The sequence below is a fragment of the Sebastes fasciatus genome, chromosome 21, assembly GCF_043250625.1.
Source record: "Sebastes fasciatus isolate fSebFas1 chromosome 21, fSebFas1.pri, whole genome shotgun sequence".
In the NCBI taxonomy this organism is placed as follows: Eukaryota; Metazoa; Chordata; class Actinopteri; order Perciformes; family Sebastidae; genus Sebastes; species Sebastes fasciatus.
In genome coordinates, this window is record NC_133815.1 from 22626137 (window position 1) to 22639663 (window position 13527).

Sequence of the window (13527 nt, forward strand, 5' to 3'; positions counted from 1 at the left end):
GACACAATGTATGACGGCAAGTTGACATTAAGGGCTTTATAAATGAAAACAATTCAATGCCTATCCCGTCTTACTGTTAGAGATGCCCAACCAAGCTTTTCATACAAGATGCAATGATGAGTAGAATAACTGTCACCAGCAATAAATCTTAGGGCGTAGTGATCAACTGAATCTGGGTTGGAGAGTGAGAGTGGAGGCAGAGGCGTATCTATAGATAACGTCACCATAATCTAAGTAGACAAGAAATCTGCCTCAATTATTCGCTTCCTACTGAACATAGGAAAATTAGCTCTGTGTCTGTACAAATTTAAACATTTTGGGTCCAGCCAGATACCAAGGTATTTTTTTATTCTCCGAGACCCTGGTAATACTAAGTCCATTCAAAGTGGTAATATGCAAACTGTTGTCCACAATATTTCTGGCTTTGAAGAATAACATGTATTTAGTCTTCTTTGCATTCAGAACTAATTTCAAATTAAAAAGTGTATCTTACAATTTGTCAGAGGCTTGTTGTAGGATATCAGTGGTTGAGTGTGCAGTATCAGCAAAGCAATACAGAACTGTGTCATCTGCATAAAGATGGGCGTTACAATTTGTTAAGAAGGACATACAATTGTTACAGTTTTTTTCGATTGTTTACACACATTTTCTGAAAGCATGCCTCATACTCTCAAAACTCTACACACAAATCAAAAAACACACACACAATGGGCAAAACCCCTCAATTCTCCTGCAAAATGAAACTTTACATTCAAAACAATGTTATTTCTTCTCAAAATGGTATTTTGTTTTCAAATGACACACACAAACCATCATATGAATAGACATTTATAAGAACCAGTTGAACACTGATGTGCTCAATGTAAAACACTATGATGAATGGAAAACACTTCTTCTCCATTCATCATGATGACTTAGGCCTTTTTTTTGTTCAGTGTTACACTTACTACAGACAGTACATACATAAGTGTGTTGTAAAATATTTTAGAATATTGTTTTTATACTCAGAACACACAAATACACGGTAACAAATATATTTTATTTTCCCCACAAAAACAATGTACACAGTGTACATCCCAAACAACACAAAGTTGCACATACAGTGGTCTACATACAAAACAACAGAAGAATTTACTGTATACAGTTTCAGTAAAAAAAACGGAAAAAAAAAACTATGCTGCATCCTCTCTTCTGTTTCGGTCTGGCCACAGCACCTCATCCACATCACAAGCAATGTTTTCCCTGGCCAAGCAGCGGGGGAAATATCGCTTAGCATGTCGAATCCAGCCATGAAAAGCATCAACTGCTATATCTCCACATGCGTCTTCCATAGCTCGGAGAAGGGGTACACGCGTTTGTGGATTTCGGTCATACACTTTCCATCTCCAGGCAGAAAAGAATTCCTCAATAGGATTGAGGAATGGAGAATATGGAGGGAGATAAACAACTAAAAAGCGTGGGTGGGCAGTGAACCAGTTACGAACCAGAGCAGCCCGGTGGAAACTTACGTTGTCCCAAATGACAACGTACCTGAGCTGCTCTGGGCCGTCTATCTGATCTGGTGGAATGAGTGTGTTGTGTAGGGTGTCCAGGAATCTGATCAGATGGGCAGTGTTGTAGGGGCCAAGGGTAGCATGGTGATGGATGACGCCATGGTGGGTAATCGCTGCACACATTGTGATGTTCCCTCCGCGCTGGCCAGGGACTTCAACAATGGCACGCTGGCCGATGATATTCCTTCCCCTCCTTCGTCTTTTTGTGAGGTTGAATCCAACCTCATCAATGAAGATGAACTGGTGCTCCACTTCAGCCACCTCTAGCTCAAGGACTCTCTGAAACAGACATGGAGTGGTCACTATTGTGAAGCACAATCATTATGATTACAATACTGAAATATGTATAATTTATGCAGTGTTGAGAGTATGCATCAATTGTGGGATTGTATAGGACTTACTTGCACATAGTTATATCGCAATTCTTTGACTCTTTCTGAATTGCGTTCAAATGGCACCCTGTAGACCTGCTTCATCCTCAAATTATTTCTGCGCAAGACACGGCCCAGTGTTGATAAGCTTACCCTATCAATATTTTGAAATATCTCATTGTTTTCTATTATTTTTCTTTGTATTTGCCGTAATGTTATGGCGTTATTTTCTAGGACCATGTTCATGATTTCAGTTTCCTGTTCAGGAGACAGAAGACGTTCCCGACCACCTTGTGTTGGTAATCTTTCAGTTCTGCAATACAAATAGTAAAATACTGTAAATACTGTGTAGGAATACATTTCCCAAATACTTGAAACATACTTTATTTTTACAGTCCTACAGAACAGTCCACAGGCAATACTGTACTACTGTACTCATTGAGTACTGTATTGATATGCAGTACTGCAATTTTCTAGTGAGAGTAGATGTCTTACCTATTCTCATTTCGGAAAGTCCGGATGATGGATGCTACAGTGTACCTGCTCAAATTTGGCTGTACTCTTTGCCCAGCCTCCCTCATTGTTAGACCATGGTTGACCACTTGGTCAACCAAAGTGGCTCGGATATCATCAGAGATTACGGTCCTTGGCCTTCCTCGTCCTCGTCCTCCCCGTCCTCCTCCTCTTACTCTCAGTCCTCTGGCTCTGGCTCTGCCTCTGTTTCCAATGTTGGCATCCATTGCTCCAAAACAGAAGAGCTCACCTGTTGCCCTTTTATGCTAAAGCTCTGATTGCTAATTGTAACACTGTGTGACAGGTGTTTGCCCATGTGATGAGTCAGTGTGCATAGTAGGGCAATTGACTTTAGAATTTTGAATGACAGTGTGTTCCTTGTGAAAACGAGATTTCAAATGCAGAGAATTGTGTGTAGTGTTTTGAAAAAAGTGTGTTTTAGAACTGCAATTTGAGTGTAAAGCAGGAATTGTGCTTGTAGTTTAGCAGAATTGGTTCAGGGGGTTGGTACATGAGTTACATGTTGTGGTCATTGTGTGTCAAGTACCAGAAAATGTGTGTAAACAATCGAAAAAAACTGTAATATAAATTGTGAACAAGACAGGACCCAATATAGACCCTCTTTGGCAACCTTTGGAAACCTCTTTGACAGTGGTAAAATTACAGACCGATCATTTCCCAGAATCAAACATTGCTGTCAAAGATTGTCTAGATCAACAAAGAGGGCAGCAGAATATTTCCCTTTGTCAGCAGCAGATACAATATCATTTATAACCAAAGTAATAGCAGTGACAGTATTATATTTAGATTTGGATTTAACACAGAATTTCTTGAAAGGAATGATTTGAGCTGATTATTAACTAATGAGTCATAGACTTTATCAAGACAGGACAGTTTGGAAATTGGCCGATAGTTATTAAGATGGTTTCTATCACCACCTTTGTGCAGTGTGACTACATGGGCAGTTTTCCAGACCTGAGGGTTTAACTCCAGTAGAAATGGAGAGATTAAAGAGATGTGTAATTTGTTCAGCAAGAAATGGGGCATAGAGTTTTAAAGAATAAGGATCTAGTTTATCCTCCCCAGTTGCTTTCCTGGCTTCCAGGAAGCTGCAGTCGATAGCTTGTAGTGCCTCCCTAACAGCAGAGGTAGTGGAGGCCTGTAGGGTGAACAGAGAGGTATTATATATGGTTTAAGGAGGGCGCCTGAGCCAAAGGCTTACTATTAAGAGCAGATTCTGAATACGCCATATCAAACTGATTCTTAGCTGCAACAAAATGTGTGTTGAAAGCATGGCAAATCTCTAATGTCTTATTTACAAAGCAGTCATTAATCTTAACATAAGAAGGAATTGACACATATGATTATTTTTTATTAACATTTACTGCTTTCTAAAATTTTGACGGGTTTAAAAGAAATTATTTTTCGTTTTGGAACGAGCTTTGTCCGCTTGCCATTTCACCTCCTTATATTTACGTATTTGCGGCGCTGTATCCGCCATTTCTGTAGCTTCTTCTTGGATGCATGCTTACGATCTGGCACCCGGTTGGTTTGTTTTTATTGAGGTTGACACCCACAAACGTCCCAAACACAGCAAAATGAAAAGAAAAGAGAAAATACAGGCAGAATGCAGGGTCTCTGCAGATACGGACACCACCACACACTTCTAGTGGGTCATAAGTGATGATTGAGAGGGATTCTTTTTGTATGAGTCAGTACATTGTTTTTTAGGAAAATCCTACTCATTGGGCCTTTAATGAAAAGTTGTATTACTCTGATCAACAGATTCTGTGATCCTGATTTTGTGGTATCTGGATCAGAATGATCTGATCTGAAAATTGTTTGAAAAACCAGGACAAAACCTACAAGATGAATTTTATCTGGGATAGCAAACTAAGATCAACACACTGCAGTCCAAACAACCAGGAATCTTCTGAATGTTCTCAATTAATTGCAAGTGGCAGAATAGGGTCACCTAGTGCAATTACTGAATTCATTATTTGATGTGACCAGGGGGATTGGCTGAGCAAGCAAGTACATGCACATTTTAGTGAGAACAATGTTGTTAATTTCAAAATAATAATCATAAGGTTAATGATTATTGTAACGATGTTTATCATGATGATGGGTACTGATGGGTACTATTATTGTTACTGTTACCAGCAGTGGTATTATCGTTGTTATTATTATTGTTATTTATTTAACAACTCTTATCAGTGAAAACCTCCCTTAAACCTATTAATGACACGAGATTTATGTTATTTGTAACATGGCTATGGAAATAATTTGTTTTTTGAAGTTAAACTCCCAGTAAACAGTCAACATGTAAACAATAAACATGGCCAAAAGGTTGAGACCACCTGAGTATATCCTTATTAATTGTATCATAAATGTTTTAGTGTATTTTCATCAAATGTATAGTTGCAGTCAAAGATAAGGTGAATACATTCAGTTGCATCATTATTTATGGGATCGTTATGATGGTGATATTGCCTTTAAAATTTCGATTTTATACTAGGCGAGGATAAAAATCGTGTTTTTCCTCTATTGCATCTCCATTTTCTCTAAATTCACTGCATTTTCTCTCTCTCTATGTTTATACACTTGTTGGTTGTTGTGTTTGTTATTTGTTTCTCTCTGTTTGTTGTTTATCTTCAATATTTTACGTGAAAAGGGGAAAATTTGCAGGCACGCCATGCAGCACAACTTAAAATTAACATTGTAAACAGTACTTACTAACTCAAAAGTTTATAAGTTGGAACATTAGGGGCATTGGCTCACTGGCAAAGCATATCAAAGTCCTTAGTCATCTCACTTGAATGAACCCCAGCTTTTGCCTTTTACAAGAAACGCATCTTACAACATCAGAACATCTAAAACTCAGAACCCAATGGATAAATCATAAACCACCTGCCTCTTATAACTCGTAAAAAAAGGTGTTGCTATACTAATAAATGAAAATGTTCCATGGTCTGCGACGATGTCGGCAACCCACCAAAACTGTGACTCAACACCATTCATATCTACACAACCAATGTGTTTATGATTGAATTGTTTACTAGAGCACAGTGGTGGAAGAAATACTCAGATCTTTTACTTAAGTAAAAGTAATACCACAGAGTAAAAATACTCTGTTACAAGTAAAAGTCCTGCATTCAAAATGTTATCAAGAACAAAAGTATTAGCTTTCAAATATACTTAAAGTACCAAAAGTAATCATTATGCAAAATGGCCAAATTCAGAATAATATATATAATTGAATTATAATTATTGATGGATTTTTGTGTTCATCATTTTAATGTTGCAGCTGGTAAATGTGTTGCTAATTTTAACGACTTTATTTGCTTAATAATTATATAGCCTACTTAATAATACATTATAGTTTATTAGTTGAAATATATTTTGTATTAAGAATCTAAATCTGCAAAATGTAGTGAAGTTAAAATTACAATATTTCCCTCTGTGAAGTTACATAAAATGGACAGGAACAGTAGGCCACAAGTACCTCAAAATTGTCCTTAAGTACAGTACTCAAGTAGCCTAAATGTCCTTCATTACATCCCACCACTGCTGGAGCACAAAGTGTTTACAAGAGCACAACGTTCTTCATAGATCCGGATCTCTTCACTTTGCTCGCACCAGATTGATGCATTTAAATGTACAAAATGGGATTCATAGACAATGACATTTGCACACACTGTTCACTAAACACCACAGATGATTACAACCACGTCACCTGGCTCTGCCCACCTATTCAAACATTCTGGACAATCGTTACACTCACCTCCACTCCGGGTCACAGCGTACCAGTCTCCCCATCTGTATGCCGTTTATGAGATCTTTCCTCAGTTGAACCACCACTCAGCTATACACAGCCAACTTTGATCGCCTTAACAATCGCTAAGAAAACCATTCTACCTATTAGGAAAACCAGACACACCCTCTCAGTATTATTACTATTATGTATTTTATTATTATTATTAATATTATTATTTGCTCAGGCTTCCCTCTCTCTTTTGAAAAAGAAATGCAACAAACTCTCCATAAAAGATTTACTGTTTCTGTCAGTGACAATAAATTATATAAATAGTAAACACAACTGCTACAAGAACACAGTCATTGCCCCAAATCCGGAAGCTCTGGTGGAAAATCAGTAAACTCACCAATCACAGAAACTCACCATGTAAATCCACACCAATTTGGAACAATCCAGACTTTGTAATCAACAAGCACACTTTGTTCTTTAATTCATGGAAAATTAAAGGAATTACTCATTTAGAATTCCAGTTAGAAAACAGCACCGTATTAACACTCCATGAATTAACCCAGAAGATTAACCCTCAAGAACATTTTCTACAAACTCAAAAACACACTCAGGAAAAAATTGATATCCCACATAATAACTTGCAACCACCACCATTAGTAAAAGAGCTATTTACAATTTCAACATCCATGAAACTTTTGTCAAAATTATACAGACTTCTCATAAACGAAAGACCCCGATATAACCATCCCCCCCACAAACTGGGAAAAAGATTTATCGATTCACATTGATGCAATCCTCTGGAAACAGACTTGCAATAACATCTTCTTGATGACCAGTGACACCAGATCACAGCTCATTGAATATAAAACCACACACAGAGCTCAACACAGATTGCACTTAAAGGGACTGTTTGTAAGAATCAGAAATGCTTGTTTGCGACACCTGTGGCCGTTAAGTCAACGAAAGTCAGCGTCGCTCAAAACAGAGAGGCGACACACGTCAGCTAAAACCACAATATCACTCTATATTTCACCTGCTTGGCAGTAATGTTAGCTGACCAGACGAAGGTCTCTCCATGAATCACTGCTGATCCTAGTGTTGGCTTTTCCTGCTTCAGCCTCCCGACCGCGGAGGAAACAGGGAAGACACCGGCACCCGGTCGGCGACGATAACGTTACTCGCTGCGGAGCCCCGTCACTTCACAAGACACGGGAAACCTCTGTTGGTCTGGAGGAGCTGCAGCAGTTATTTCTGCACAAACGGCCACTGTACATTTACTAGATGTTCTCATAGCTACGAAGTCTTCTGCAGCGTAGCGTAGCCAGCATATGCGAGCGCACATATGCGTTATGCGAGCGCGCATATGCGATATGCGAGCGCGCATATGCGATATGCGAGCGCGCATATGCGAGCGCGCATATGCGAGCGCGCATATGCGAGCGCGAACGGGACACCGACCCGGGTGATTTATACATGTAAGAAGTTACAAACAGTCCCTTTAATGGGTTTCACAGAAATTGACCCCAAAGAACTTTCACTCAGTATGGCTTCGGACATCTAACAGAAACTTCTGGAACAACATAAATTGTTTCCATTTTCCTCTTTCCTCTGCCTCTTAGTAGACCTTACACCCATCAGTCACCTACTCAAATACCACAACACCAGTGGGGAGTGGTGGGGGTGAACGGGAGTTTGCTTTAGGTCTGGTTGAATTCGTTTTTTGCCATTTTTATTTGTTTGTTTACCAGCTGCGACGCTGGTATTGTTTTCACATTGTGAGTCTGTGTGTGTCATCATGGCAAAATGTGGTCCTGGAGACACCTACTGTAGTGGGAACCTAAGGCGTAGGTTTGCATATGAACGGTAGGGACATGTCCCTACCAATATTTTTGTAGGAAAAATTTGTCCCTTCCAATATTTGAGCAAACTTGTTGGCATTATCTTTGGAGTGAGGTCATATTTGATAATTCTGATGATAAGTCCTAGTTTCAAATCTTCTATACAGCATGATGTTCATTTCGTAAATTATGGTCCTATTTAGAGTCAAATAGACTATAAAGCAGGGCATGGCTACTTTGTGACTGACAGTTCGCTACCATGGCATTGTCCGGTCTGGGTGCTGGCCGTGTTTTCGTCTTTGAACTTTAATCCTTTCACATCAAAAAATGCCTTATACAGCATTCGGTTGTACTTCTCCGACCTCTCGTTTCACTTCTGGCTGCAAAAAAACAAACCTGATGCTTCAAAACAGCAGTCCACCAACCAATGGGTGACGTCACGTTACTTATATACTTAGATACCGTCTATGCTCACTTCACATGCAAATATCGTACATATTGCCAGATACGGAGTAAGCGATAGCAGATCAGTGTGCTTTAGTTATTTTGACTTGTAAAAAGTTTGGACTGCAGTGTGGCGTCTCTCCTCTGACCGGTAGCACTGTGTCACTGTCTCTGCGTCCCCCTCGCTTAGAGACATAGAGACAGCTTTGCTCTGTTTGGGACTGTTTCTCTACTTAAAGACTCCTCAAAACCCACCTCTTCACCAAGGCCTATGGCCTCTAGCTACTGTTACATTTGTTGTATTTATTTATGTCTTTGTTAAGCGTCCTTGGGTTTCATGAAAGGCGCTATATAAATCCAAGATATTATTATTATTATTATTATTAAAGCTTCCCACTGAAAAACTTGGGGAAGCGGCTGTGAGCTGCAGCTGGCTGTAAGCCACACAATGGTGAGATATATGCCTGATCAGAAGTGTTTTCTGTTAGTTCCGGTTTTCCACCCCCGATACTCATGCAGAGAGAGTTATATGTCTGTCAGATGGTCTGAATAATGTAATGCACATCAGACTATAGGACAGGTGGATTTTTCTTGAAATATTATGCCCATTCTCATTAAATTACGACCTTATTTAAGTAATATTACAACTCGAAATCTCAGAGAGCACAGATATGTGGGAAATATCTTGAATGTGTAGAAAGTTTTGAACATGAGCATGAGAAATCATGCTTAAACACATACAAGCTATTAAAGTCCAGGATCTTTATGAATGAATTCAAATGCATTAATTCATCATCGACGTGGATAGGTGCCACATGCTCATTTAAAGAACACCATGACGCTGTGTGATGCCAACCACCTAATTTTAAATGTAAAGAAAACTGAGGAAATGGTGCTGGACCCGAGGTCAGTGGGGGATCATACTCCAGTAGTCATCCATAAGAATAAGATCAACCAGGTTAGCTCCTACAGGTATCTTGGTGTACACTTAGATAACCTCTTCAGCTGGAAAGTCCATGTTGATAATTTGTGTTCTCGTTTACGGCAAAGACTGTGTTTTTTACGCAGACTCAGGGTGTATGGGGTGGATCACAACATCATGTTTTTATTTTACCAGGCTGTGTTGGAGAGCATCCTGAGGTACGGGATGTCGGCGTGGTACGGCAACCTCTCTGTGCAGTTGAAATCCCAGCTTGCTCGTCTGGTTCAGACTGCCATGAGGGTTATGGGGAGGACTGACAACCCCTCCCTCCAGTCAATATATGAGCAGTCTGTTCTCAGGCAAGCGCCGAGAGCATTGTCGGATCCGTCTCACATCCTCCACTCTGAGAATGAGCTCTTACCATCTGGCAGACGATACAGAGTCCCTCGATGCAAACTGAACCGTTTTAAGAACTTGTTTGTGCCCACCTCCTTCAAAATTTTTAATTTTAAATAACATCTCTTAAGGCTGAGGGTTGTGCAATAGCGTCATGGTGTTCTTCTTATTCTTATTTTTATCATTTATTTATTCTGTTTTTAGATAGTTCTTGTGCAATATGAGTATGTGCTATATATGTTGTTTGAGGTTTACATTGTTTCTGTTTCTCTGTTTACATGTGGATTGTTGTTTGTTTCTATTTATTGATGCTGCTGTGGAGGCAGCTGATGGTGTGCAGCACTGAGTCCAAAAGAAATTTCCCCAAGGGGACAATAAAGTGTATCGTATCGTATCGTATCGTATCGTATCGTATCGTATCGTATCGTATCGTAACGTATCGTATCGTATCGTATCGTATCGTACTTCCCTAAACAAAAGATGCAAAAGAGGACGGAGGAGTATACTTGTGTAGTACTTGTGTAGTTGAGATCAAAATGAAGGCCAAGCTTGAAGATGGGTGTTGTCCAAGCAAGGTTGCTGGAAGTAGGGGGTAGGAAGTTGGGAGGGAGCCATTTGCCCCCCCCCACCTTACTTACCTGGCCCGACTTGGCGTCACAGCTGGTGTAATCCCATCTCAAGGTCGTCTCTATTTTTTTTTATACACTCTTTGTCTTTAATCTGGAGTGGCGATACCTTGTCTGCAAATGCACACATTGAATAAAAACAAAAGTAAAATAAAAACAGCTAAGCACAAAATATAAGTGAGGTGTGACTCATTGCAGTACAGTTGGATTACAGCCCGCACACACCAGGAACGTCGTTGCGCTGATTCTACGCAACCAGTAATTTCTCAGTTCCGGGCTCGCCCTCAGGAAGCTCATTCTGCTAACCATTCAAAACAGATGGCCTTAACAAAGCTCATCGTAACGGACCTGGCGATAGGATTCAACATGCCTCTTTTAAATACAGAGAACAAGCATGTCTGAAACTTCCTGTCTGTGGCTGACTCCAAGTACCTGCCTGTCTGTTGCAGGACAATGACCTCAAAGGTAGAATCTCTTGTTGCAGAGAGTCAAGAGAAAATTGTGTCTTGCAAATGTAGACCGTGTATATTACCGTGGATATTTGGTCAGACAGGAGAATACGGTACGCAGCTTTTTGGGAGTCCCTGTCCATGTATTGGCAACAACTGGGGGAATTCAGCTGAATTCGTACTTGCTGGCCTGCAATAGATTCAAAGGAACACACACAGGAGAAAGAATATCAGAAGCCATCGAATCCATATCTGACGAATATGACATCAGACAAAAACTTGATTTTGTCATTTGTGACAATGCTGCAAATATGAAGCGAGCATTTACTGTGTGCTTTCCCCAAAGGGACAATGTCTGGGTCAATGATGACCAAAATCTGGACGATGCAGGGTTGTGGGAAGACATATCATGGGAAGAAAAGGGAAAGAGGAGGACCAGGTGCTCACCAGAGGAAGCCCTGAACATCAACAATGCTTTGGCCACACGCTGCAGTTAACTGTTGGTGACGGTCTCAAGGATGCAAGGATCATGAACAGTGCCTTTGCAAAATGCTCCAAATTGAGCTCTCTGCGGCAAACATCTACCACCTTTGGGCAGCGAGGGATCCCTGTTGCTGTGAACCCGTGGTGGAACTCAACTCTCCTCCAAATCTCCAGGGGGTCTTTAGGGAGAGACAGCTGATCAACAACATATGTCACATAGAAGTGGTGTACATCATCTGAACGCTGGGAACCTGAAGAATGAGTTGATAGCTCCGCACTGTGTGTCAAGTTGTTCTAGTCATAAATCTATTAATATATTAATATGGTTACAACCCGGCTCAAAGGTTGCAACAAAAATGGGAGACCAGACGAGTTTAAAAATAGTAACAGGCATTTATTTGACAAACTAACAATAATTAACGAAATAAACGTGGAAAGTCAGTAATCAGTGATGTAGGCATGTGTGGGTGTGTGAAAAGGTCTGCCGCAAACAAAACCAAAACAGGTGTACCAGCCAAGGAAGAGAGCCGACATCTGTTGAAAGGTAGAGAGCTTTTATCCCAACCACACCAAGCCCAGGTGTGGCTCATACGCCTGACGACCCTCCACCCTGCAAAACAAAGGAGAACCAGCGAAAAGACACGGGACACCTAGTGGAGTGGAGGGGTCGTCACAAATATATATTAATTTATTAAAATAAATGATGATAGAGTAAAAGGGCTTAGAACATTATGATATAAGTATATGATGGCCGTTCCCATGCTCACTTTTGTCTCATAAGTTGTTGCAGCAATTTTTGGGTTGTGATACCATTTGTTACACAGATTTGGTGCTAAATTTAACCATTTATACCACTCGAGAATTGATAAAAATGATCAAAATTTTTTCCTAAACCTAACTTTTGTTGCTTGAACCTAACTTCGACGGCGTTGGATGCGTACAAATGACACATGAAAAGCCTAAAATGTGTCCTCATGGCACGTGGAATGTCCTTGTAATGTCGTGCTATTTATACACCTTCCCATGAGATCAGGTTGGATTAGCATAAAGTTGGCATGTCTGTAAATGGGAGACTTGTTGTCGACACTCCTTCGTCCAGATATCTTGAGGTCAGAGGTCAAGGGACTGTTTGCTCACACATTGTGTCCGTGTCCCCATCCATCTCTACCCGTTATTCACACCTGTGCTGGGGATTCAGAAAATCGATTACATGGCCACCCCATTAACATCAAGGACATGCTAGGTCGTAAATGTAAATGTTAAGCGTCTGGGGGAGCGTCAATCATTTCCTGCATTCTGGTGAATTTTTATGCACCAACTTTATGGTGGAAAAGTTTTTAATTATGTAAAGGAAAATACGAAATTCAGACGCCGGGTGACAATTCAAAAAATATAATGGAATATAATGCAGTAAGGCACTTGGGCATCCTGTATTGCTTTCAAATATCTATTCAAAAGTAGATCAACTTTTCTCATTTAATGTTATCTCTGCTGAGTCAACACACATGTAGGCATGATTTACTCCTCCCTCGTCTTTTGTGTCTTTTGTTTGGGGAAGTAAACTCTTTAGATAGCACCAATTCCCCTCAATGATACATTAATTAATTTTAATTAATTGATAAACCCTTGGACTTAACAGCTCACATGTGTTTCAGCTAGATTTTTGCTTATGTTCAAAACTTTCTGCGCATTCAAAACATGTCCCACATATCTGTGTTCTCTGAGAAGTCGTGATATTTTTGAGAAAAAGTAATATTACAAGAATAAAGTTGTAATTTAATGAGAATAAATTCATGATATTTCAAGGAAAAAATCGACCTGCCCATTAGTCTGCTGTACATTACGTTATTGCTCTGCGCTCTGCTGATATAGTAGCATCCCCTTCAGACCGTCTGACACACACGGGACCCTGTTTGGGACTCTCTGGATGAGACAAAGCTTAAGGAAGCGGCTTTGCGCTGCTCTTCATCAGAGGTGGACTAACAGAAAACACTTAGCTCCGAGCTTCGTCCTTGCTGCGCTGTTTCTGATTCATCGTTCTCTCACACTGGCTCTACACAAACCACTTCACATCCCACCACAGCTCAGTCACCATTCTTAAATATGCAGACGACACAACCATAATTGGACTCATAACAATAATGAAGACCGATACCGTGAGCAGGT

The 13527-nt window shown here is 40.2% G+C and overlaps 1 long non-coding RNA gene across 1 annotated transcript; it reads right to left on the reverse strand.

Moving 5' to 3' along the window:
• Window positions 1–616: 616 nt before the first annotated feature.
• On the reverse strand, window positions 617–3016 carry LOC141759899 (uncharacterized). Its single transcript, XR_012592224.1, has 2 exons — window positions 1955–3016; window positions 617–1832 (listed from the first exon to the last, which is right to left on the reverse strand). It is a non-coding gene; the product is annotated as an uncharacterized LOC141759899 (long non-coding RNA).
• Window positions 3017–13527: the final 10511 nt, after the last annotated feature.